The sequence below is a fragment of the Mytilus galloprovincialis genome, chromosome 6 (genome assembly GCF_965363235.1).
Source record: "Mytilus galloprovincialis chromosome 6, xbMytGall1.hap1.1, whole genome shotgun sequence".
Taxonomy (NCBI): domain Eukaryota; kingdom Metazoa; phylum Mollusca; class Bivalvia; order Mytilida; family Mytilidae; genus Mytilus; species Mytilus galloprovincialis.
In genome coordinates, this window is record NC_134843.1 from 98521402 (window position 1) to 98531487 (window position 10086).

The 10086-nt window shown below is 31.7% G+C and overlaps 1 long non-coding RNA gene across 1 annotated transcript in view; it reads left to right on the plus strand.

The window, feature by feature from the left end:
* Positions 1 to 3816, plus strand: part of LOC143078451 (uncharacterized) — a 28366-nt gene extending 24550 nt beyond the window's left edge. Inside the window, exon 4 of the long non-coding RNA XR_012979229.1 lies at positions 3024 to 3816. This is a non-coding gene — a long non-coding RNA (uncharacterized LOC143078451). The remainder of the gene's footprint in view (positions 1 to 3023) is intronic.
* The last annotated feature ends 6270 nt before the right edge of the window (positions 3817 to 10086 follow it).

Sequence of the window (10086 nt, forward strand, 5' to 3'; positions counted from 1 at the left end):
AACATGTTTTACACGTGCTCAATATTCATGCGTCTTTGTTGATTGGTGACTATAAGGTGACTACGGCTTAAAAAACGCGACAATTAATGAGCTGCTATATTTTCACTTCATAACAAACAGAGAGAAAAAAAAATATATACGATATTTTTGCGTAAAAAAATGATAAAATCGTGCACAGAAGAAGTTTATGATATATACATTCATTGGTTCAAGAATTCGATGAACATTATTTTTCACCAATCACTCGTTTTAAATTACTTTAAACTTAAACGGTAGAATTTTTTTTCGGGTCTTACTATTGGGTATTATGTAGAAGAAACTCGTGCCTGAAGTACCAAATTATAAGCCTGGTATATTTGATTAGTTTTTACAACCACTGAGTGGATGCTATAATTAGTGACCGTTTCGTCCCTGGGGATATCAGCAATGAAAAGATCAGTACTCTCGTTTTGACACGAAAAACCATTTATTGACGTATTCGTATTTGACATTACTTTTTGGAAATTTCGATTTATTACTCTTTGATTTTAATTTCAAACGGCCTTGACTATATAAAAAGGAATAAATGATTGTCATATTGTCGGTACTATCAAAATAATCTATTTGAAGAAGTTTTCTAACCTACTTTGATAGGGATTAAGATTATAACACAATATTGACTGATGTACCCTGTTTGTGTCATTTTCAGCTATAATGTCTGTTTTTTGCGCCTGTCCCAAGTCAGGAGCCTCTGGCCTTTGTTAGTCTTGTATTATTTTATTTTTTCTTGTGTACAATTTGGAAATTAGTATGGCGTTCATTATCACTGAACTAGTATATATTTGTTTAGGGGCCAGCTGAAGGACGCCTCCGGATGCGGGAATTCCTCGCTACATTGAAGACCTGTTGGTGACCTTCTGCTGTTGTTTTTTTCTATGGTCGGGTTGTTGTCTCTTTGGCACATTCCCCATTTCCATTCTCAATTTTATTGATCATACATCAGTGTCAATATAGTGGAATTTGATGCGAATGCCATAAAAGCTATTTATTCAGCTGTAAAACCAGCTTTAATCCACCATTTTTCTGTATACCAAAAATGTCGATACCAAGTCAGGAATATGACATTTGTTATCCCTTCGTTTGATGTGTTTAAGTTTTCGATTTTACCATTTTGATTAGGAATTTCCTATTTTCAATTTTCCTAGAATTATTTTTGTGATTTTACTAGTTTTTTGGCACACAGTAAAGAAAACGAACGCTGCTTACGTCATAACGTACTATAAAAATAAATAGGCGGTCATAAATTCAAACTTTTTCCAATTAATGACATTAATGCTTAGTATATTAGGTTTGTAAAGATTACTTTTTTAAAATAAGATATCTTGTTTTGATTAACATGATTTATCAAATAATCGAGAACTAGTTTTTTGTTCACCTCGGGATCAATAATAATAATTCAGTATACTGACGATCAATCTAAGTCCTTAGTTTTTCTGTGAAATCGACTCTAGATGTATTTATACGAGGCTAAAAAACAGGTGTAATGCGAGCGTGGGCATTCAAATTGACAGTGTTGCATCATTGATTTTGTGTGTTACACAAGAACACTTGTCTTGAACTCGATGATTTATGCCGTAGAAAATGAAGTTGTTAATCTAGTTATTCACGTGTGTCTGTTAGCAGAATATAGGTTCAGATTTTTAAAAACATGTTTAACCTAGCGGCATTTTAGCACCTGTCCCAAGTTAGGAGCCTGTGGCCTTTGTTAGTCTTTTATGATTTTTGTCGAGCCTTCAATTTTTGTCGAAAAAGCGAGACATAGCTATCCAACATTTCGTCGTCGGCGTTTTAGAAATTTTACAACTTTCTTAAACTATCTTGAATTTGAACCAAGCTTGTACAGAAGTTTGTTTATGATTGTACGACAGTTTCCAAAAGTAAATTTTGTAAAAAAATATATTCCTGTTTTTCCGTATTTTACTTATAAATGGACTAAGTTTTTTCTAGGAAACATAAAATTTTAATACTTTCTTAAACTATCCTGGATTCGTACCAAACTTGAACAGAAGCTTGTTTATGATCAAAAGCTACAAGGAATTGTGTTAAAATTTTGTACTTGTTTTTCTGTATTTTACTTTTAAATGGACTTATAAAAAGGAAGATGTGGTATACTTGCCAATGAGACAACCTTCCACAAGAGACCAAAATGACACAGAAATTAACAACTATAGATCACCGTACGGCCTTCAACAATGAGCAAAACCCATACCGCGTAGTCAGCTATAAAGGGACCCGAAATGACAATGTAAAACAATTCAAACATTTTTGTTAAGGAGCCAGCTGAAGAACGCCCCCGGTGCGGGAGTTTCTAGCTGCATTGGAGACCTATGGTTGGCTTTCTGCTGTTGTTTGCTCTTTGGTTGGGTTGTTGTCTCTTTGACACATTCCCCATTTCCATTCTTAATTTTATCACTGTAAAGATATGTAGATGTATGAACTTACTGACAGTGATGTAATGAATAAGATGATGTATCATGGGATTTTTAATATTTACAGCATGATTCAGTCTATAAGAAACTTGTATGGGGTGTCCAACTGCCACGTCTGTTGGATTAGGCTGTAAAATCCGTCGTGTAGGAATAGGTGCATACTGCTTACCTCTAAAGTTACATCGAAACAAATGGCTTCATGATCCATAAGTGGGGTTTTCTATTCTAATTCGTGTTAGAAAACATTAATGCTGCTAGCCAGTCCTTTTACAATATAAATATGTTTAACCCTTGATGTATTTTAAGCTGCCAATGTGTATACCATTGTGTGATAGAGTATATAAAGAGACTCCCCTGGGTAATAGTATCAGTTAACTATAAAATTACGATCGTACAGTTGATAGGTATTTGTGTATCCAAATAGAAAAATGCATTTTACATAAAATGGCGTCGATTGTATACATATATACTAGTATATATGTGTGCCAAAAAACAATTACAAGCTACTTATTGAATTGCGAAATAAAGCAAATCTTTATTATCTGTATTTTGTAGAATACAATTGGAGTGAATGTTATCCAATGGTACAGAGTGATGAAAAGGGAGAGTTTCCAAAAAATCCCATGGCATATCAATATTATTGATATAAACTTGCAAACTATTTCTTCCGGTGAAACAAATCATGCAATTAGAATATTGAAAGAAAGTATATCAATAGATGCGGTAATGATTGTTATGCCAGTGCATTATATTTTAGATAATGATCATAAGACAAAGTTCGAAAGTGTTATAGAAAGTTTTTCGAAAGAAAACAATGTTGACATATACCCCATGGTTACTTTTGATGATACGGGCGGTGAGGTTTTTCCTTGTGTTACCGAACTGTTAAAATCTGGATTGATTAGGAATGATAACCCCCTTTTCAAATTTAACAATTCGAATTTGTTTAATTCAAACCCTAAGATGATGGAGCAATGGATAAATCGAGATGAAAGTCTTTGTCATTTGTTTCGTCAACTTAATAGTATTGCGAATCGACCCCTAAAATCCAAAAGGAAAAGATTATTCAACAATATGGATGAAGAAACGGTATCTGGTACGAAAAGTGTAAATTCTGTATCCATATCTGATAGAAAGAGTTGTAAGAATTGGATATACTATGCATTCTATCACATCATACCAATGTATGGATATTTAATACCGGTAGATGAATATTTCAAAACTTTTGATAACTGAACAAAAAGGAAGGGCAACTTTGGAATTTTGAAATAATGTGTGAATAATTTATTTTTTTTAATTATGGCTACCGCATTTAATTTATTTAGGATACTGTTTAATATTAGATATACTGAACGCTGAAAACGAAATTATAATTATAATCTAAATTATGCCTTAACTGATTTTGATCGGATTGTATATTTTCAATTACAATTTAAATACCTATATGTTTAGATTTATCAGTAAAAATTCCATGTATTTGTATATGACACAAATCATTTACAGAAAATTGGCATTTTTTATTGATTTACAATGTAGTTGCATGGAAATATTCATGTCGCGTATAGTGTATCGTAATTATTATTTATTTCCAACCACTTGGTCGATGCTACTGCTGGTGGATATTTTATTCCTCGAGGGTATCACCACTTCTATGTTGACATGAATTATCATTGAGATGGTCATAATTATAAATTAACTGTTTACAAAACTTTTAATTTTTGAAATACTAAGGTTGTTTTCAGACTGCTTTAGGAATAGATTACCTTAGCTGTATTTGGCAGACCTTTGATGAACTTTTGGTCTTCAATGCTCTTCAACTTCGTACTTAATTTGATCTTTTAAATTTTCTTTGATTCGAGAGTCACTGATGAGTCTTTTATAGACGAAACGCGCGTTTTGCGTAAATACAAAAATTTCAATCCTGGTATCTATGATGAGTTTATTTACAAAATACAAATACAAATAAATACAAATATTTTATTGGCACAAACACAATTACAATAATTGGCAATGGCCCATACAACTGGTATACAAATAGTAATAATGCATAGAATAGCAATAGGCATATTTAGAACAATATCATCGAACGATATCAATATCATCAACAGTAAATGATTAAAAAAAAAAATATATATCAATTACATAGTTGGTCAAACATATTAAGTATTGAAAATAATGACTATATTAATATGTAATATTATGAACAATGATTATTAGCAATTTTATAGAGTTTGTTCTGCTTTACGCAGGTTCAAACTGTCTGAGATGAAAGAGGAAGTTAATTTTAGGATTGTGTATGAATTATTATTTAATAAACATATTATATTATTTTCATGTTTTTGAAATTTTGTAGGATCAACGATTGTATTTGAAACTTATATTATTGTATTTTACAACCACTAGGTCGATGTCACTGCTTTTATTCCCCGAGGTTATCACTAGCCAAGTAGTCAGCACTTCTGTGTTGACATTAATTATTAATGATATGGTCAGAATTATAAATGAACTGATTACAAACCATGATTTATTTGAAATACTAAGGCTTTTCTACCTCAGACGAAATGCAAGTCAGGCGTTAATATAAAATGACAATCTTTGCATCTATGATAAATTTATTCAAACCTCATGTTCAACCTTAAACTCTGATTTTCTCGTACATTACTTTCAAACTTTTGAATCAAACCTCCGCATATATCCGAAATCGTCTTGTATTTTGATTAACTGCTCTCATGGAATTTGGGATATAATGATTCTCTTAGATCATTCCTGATTCTAGTTTTATTAATGTCGAAGTATCAATTTGTTAGGTCATAGTATCTGTATTTCCTTGTTTACTCTAATTTTACAGTGACGGAATCGTTCTTTTCTAGCTGGGCCGTCTATTGATATTTTTGTTACATAAAGATATTGACATGTTCCACAATCTCTTTTTTCTATCAAGATTTGTGTTTTTTGGGCACGAGCATCATATTTCGCAGACTTTCAAAGGCGTCCTTATACTAAATGCGTTTGATTTGTACTGATTGATACTTAAGTCCGAAAAAAGGGATCAGATTGTAATTGGATTTGATCTTTCAATAACGGAGATAATTCTGATATTGGTAAATTTTGTCTATTGTTTTGATATAAGTTGCTAGTCGCATACTATCCAGAACTACTAACTGTATTTTGGTAACTCCTTCCTCGGGCATCAATTTTTATATAAGTATTTTAGCTTCATGTATGTGCAGATTTGTCAGTAAAAATTCGCGGGATAAACTCATGTATATGACACAAACAATTTACAGAACAATTTGGGAGTTGTAGTTGATTTGAAATTAAGGTGCATGGATATATTCCTGCATTTCTGCCCTCCATTGTATATTACTTACACCTCATTAAGGGCATACGATACAGTTTTGATCCTGTATTTTAAGTTTGAGAAAAATTTACATATAGGCTATTATTTGCCTGATTAAATCAAATATGTAATAAAAAATATACCTTCATGTGCTCCTTTTTGAGTTAAATGAGGTAGAAATTTTGTATATTTGCTAAAAATTCGGATTTATGGCCGTATTTTCTCTTTCGAAAGAAAGACATAACTTTTTTGTTTTAAAAGATAAACACAAATTGTTGTTTGTTAAATAATATGTAATTTCTGTATTTTATTAGTATCATAAAAATTTATGCATTTTTTATTCAGAAATAACTCATATTTATCAATTGGTAATGAATTGAGAAAAAAATTTTTTGCTGTATATTTATCAAAATTAAAATATTGCACTATTTACAGTATTATAAAATTTAGTTCACATAATCTCCCTGCAAAATTAAACAAAAATTTAAAAAAATGGGGGTCCATGAATTCGTTTTCAAACTAAAACAGTTTGAATGATAAACATCAGTCGAAAAATGCATCTTTTCCCGATATGTCACAGTTTGACGTCGCGAAAATAACTCATTTGACTTTTTGTGCTGACATGAATTATCATTGATATTGTTATGTTTATAAATTAACTGTTTACAAAATTTTTAATTTTTTGAAATAATAAGGCTTTTCTACCTCAGGCATAGATTACCTTAGCTGTATTTGGCAACACTTTTCGGAATTTTTGATCTCAATGCTCTTCAACTTTGTACTTTATTTGACTTTTTTTACTTTTTTGGATTCGAGCGTCACTGATGAGTCTTTTGTAGACGAAACGCGCGTCTGGCTTATATACAAAATTTAGTCCTGGTATCTATGATGGGTTTATTTGAAACGTTAAACGAGGATGTTCTTGTAAATCGAGATTCCTCTTATATCCGAGATCGTCTTGTCTTTTGATTAATTGCTTTTAGGGCATTTGTGATATAATGATTTCTCCTAGATCATTCCTGATTCCAGTTAAAGTAATGTCAAAGTATTTATTTTTCTGAATTCGTAGTATATCTGTATGCCTATAAACTAGCACCAAATTTCGCAGACAGTCGCGTCTTTACACTAACTGCGTTTGATTTGTATTGATTGATACTTTAGTCTGAATAAAACATGATTTATTTATTGATTGTAATTGCTTTGTTTGTGCTTTATACCGATCTATTGATTTGAGTGAAGGGTTGAACAATCGCAATGTTTAACCCCGATAATTCTTAATGTACCTGCCAAAAATCAGGAGCCTGTAATTCAGAGGTTGTTGTTGGCTCGAAAGCACCCCACTATATTTTAAGAAAAAAGTTGGTAAGTGTCGATATTTATGAACAATTTCAACAGGGTATACTGGCAAATTATAACAGATCAAGCTAATTGCATATAGTGGCTATAAATGCTACATAAACTCATGTTGAATACACAGGGTGTTTGCGTATGTTCATATTGATTTAATCGTTATTCAAACTTTAAAGGTTGTACGGACCTTCAAAGATCTGACCAATACATTAAAGTATACTTTCAGCTTTGTTAAAATGTCCATATTAATTTTTTGTACTATTTATTGCAAATAATTAAACCAGGTTTAATCCACCATTGTCTACATAAGAAAATGCCTGTACCAAGTCAGGAATATGACATTTGTTATCCATCCGTTGGTTTTGCCATTTGATTAACGGCTTTCAGTTTTGAATTATCGTCAGTATTTTTGTGATTTTACTTTTTATAAAGCTAAAAAAAAAGGAATTAACAAGAACATCTGCGTTATCTCGTGGTAATATGATCGACTACACGAGAGGCCATTGGTTTGATACCTGACACGGTGCATTGAAAAACTTATAAATACAAAACGTTATTCTCTTATTAGAACACGTATTCTAGATTTCACAGCAACGATTAGTTAAGTTGGAGTAAGAATAACGCATCAGAGTAAAATATGTCTTCGTTGAAACGTTTTCCTTGAACAATCATTTGAAACACCCCTCCTTGTTTGCACAATCAGGCACATTGCAGATTTTATAAACAAATCATGTACTTAAATATTTTGTTGTAAAGAACAAGAATGTGTCATCTGCAACGGTGCACTGCGTTGAGCAGCCATCGGATAATTCATCCACGTTATAAGGAGAACTATGATTGATTGGTTGTAGTATTGAATTTATATTTCACTTTCAGCACTGTTGGCTATTTACTGACGTTCAGTTTCAGAGGAAGTCGGTGTGCCTTGGAAGAACCACTTACCTTCGGTAGAATAACTGATAATCCTAGTCAATAACAATGGAGTCGCATCCGCTCAGTGCCGACATGCTAGTGATACAGTATATAACTACGTAAACTACTCCGTTACCTAGGCCCAAGGATAATGATGTATAATGTTCATTATAAAACACAACATTCAACTTACTTAACCTATGTCAATACAGATTCTTTAATTTTATATTGCAGCCACACGACGTAGATGTTTTTACCCTCTATCCGATTGGTGACACTGACTCAAATAAGCCAAACTTCGATTTCATATTTAATATAATTGATGTGAAAGGATTTAAATCTGATATGGGAAAACCTGATTTAATAGAAGCTGTGAATAATTCGAAGATTAGAAAACCCGACATTGTTAGTCTAGTGATTCCTTATTCTAAATACATGAATAATGCAGTTAGAGCCGAAATTGAAAACTTGTTAAATGATTCATCCATATTCGGTAAAGGTGTTTGTAAATGTGTATTTCTCACATTTACCGATGATTGTTTGAATAGTGAAATCAACAAAAATATAAAGCACTTTCGTTTCAATAATTCATACTTAAACAAGTATATTATTTCAGAAGATATTTACCTAAAACAAAATGAAAATTTAAAACAGTTGATTAGGACGATACGAGATTTCGATGGATCCGTGAAGCAAACTGAAAATTGCACAGATTCTGGAAATACATCGGATGAAGATGAAAGCTTATGTTGCTGGATGTGTAAATGTTGCATATCGTGTTGTAACAGTTGTCGAAGTGAAGAAAATTTAACAATTCAATGATATGATTTAATTCACAAGGTGCAAATCTTCTACGAAATAATAAATATGAAAATCGAGAAAAAGACGGGTTTTTTTTAATTTATTTATTTGTTATGATTTGTCGTATTTTGATTATTCTGATGTGAGGAAACCTGTATTGGTACTCATTGGTGAAGCCGTGAATAATTCGAAGTTCGGAAAACTAGACTAATCTACACGCAAGTCCATGCGCTACACATATCTAGCGAGTCATATAGTAAACAAAATATCATAACCACATCTCAGCTTAAGGCTTCTTCTGAACATTTGATATTTGGCCTTTTTAACATTTTTTTATGATGAGTCTTTTGTAGACGACGAAACGCGCGTCTGGCATAAATATAAAATTTTAATCCTGGTATCTATGATGAGTTTATTTGAATGTTCCTATTTTATACTAGTTACCTAAACTACACAAAAAAATGACAGTAAAATATCGTTTCATCTCGGTCTCTTGTAAGTGTTCTACAACTAACCTTTCAGTGCTTTTAACAAGTTTCTAACTACTATTAAAGAGCTTATCATAAACTATTGTAATAAAATATATGAAAAAAAGTGGATTTAACTATTTTTGGAGTGTAAATAGTTCTTTGGGTGTATTAGATAAATAAAGTTCTTTTGATGGTCCTTTTGATTCGGTTGAGAGCTTTGACTATTCTACTCTTTACACAATCTTATTTAATTTTTAAAATAGTTGTTTGGTAAATCTGAATGCAAATATATTTGCTGCAACTCATTTAAAGCCTTCTTCTCTAATGAGAAAGGTAAATATGCTAGATATACTTACTGTAGGTGTGATGAGATGATTGAAGCTATTAATTTTCTCCTTGGTAATATTTATGTACGTTTCGGCATGTGGTAGGTATTCGTATTGGTACTAAGTGTGCCCCTTTAATAGCAGACTGTTTTTGTACTGTTGTGAATCAGTTTTTGACTGTTCAGGACCATATGAGTATTTGGACCATACGCGTATGGTCATGACTACACTTAGTAAAGACCCGTCTAAATTGCATTTAATTGATAAATTCAACAACACTTATCGTTATCGTGATGATGTTTTTCGTTAAATGATCAAAAGTTTTCTCAATATAGTTCGGAAATTAACCCAAAAGAAATTACTTTAAATAAATCAAATTTAAACGGTAATAACTGTCCTTTCCTAGATTTAAATATTTC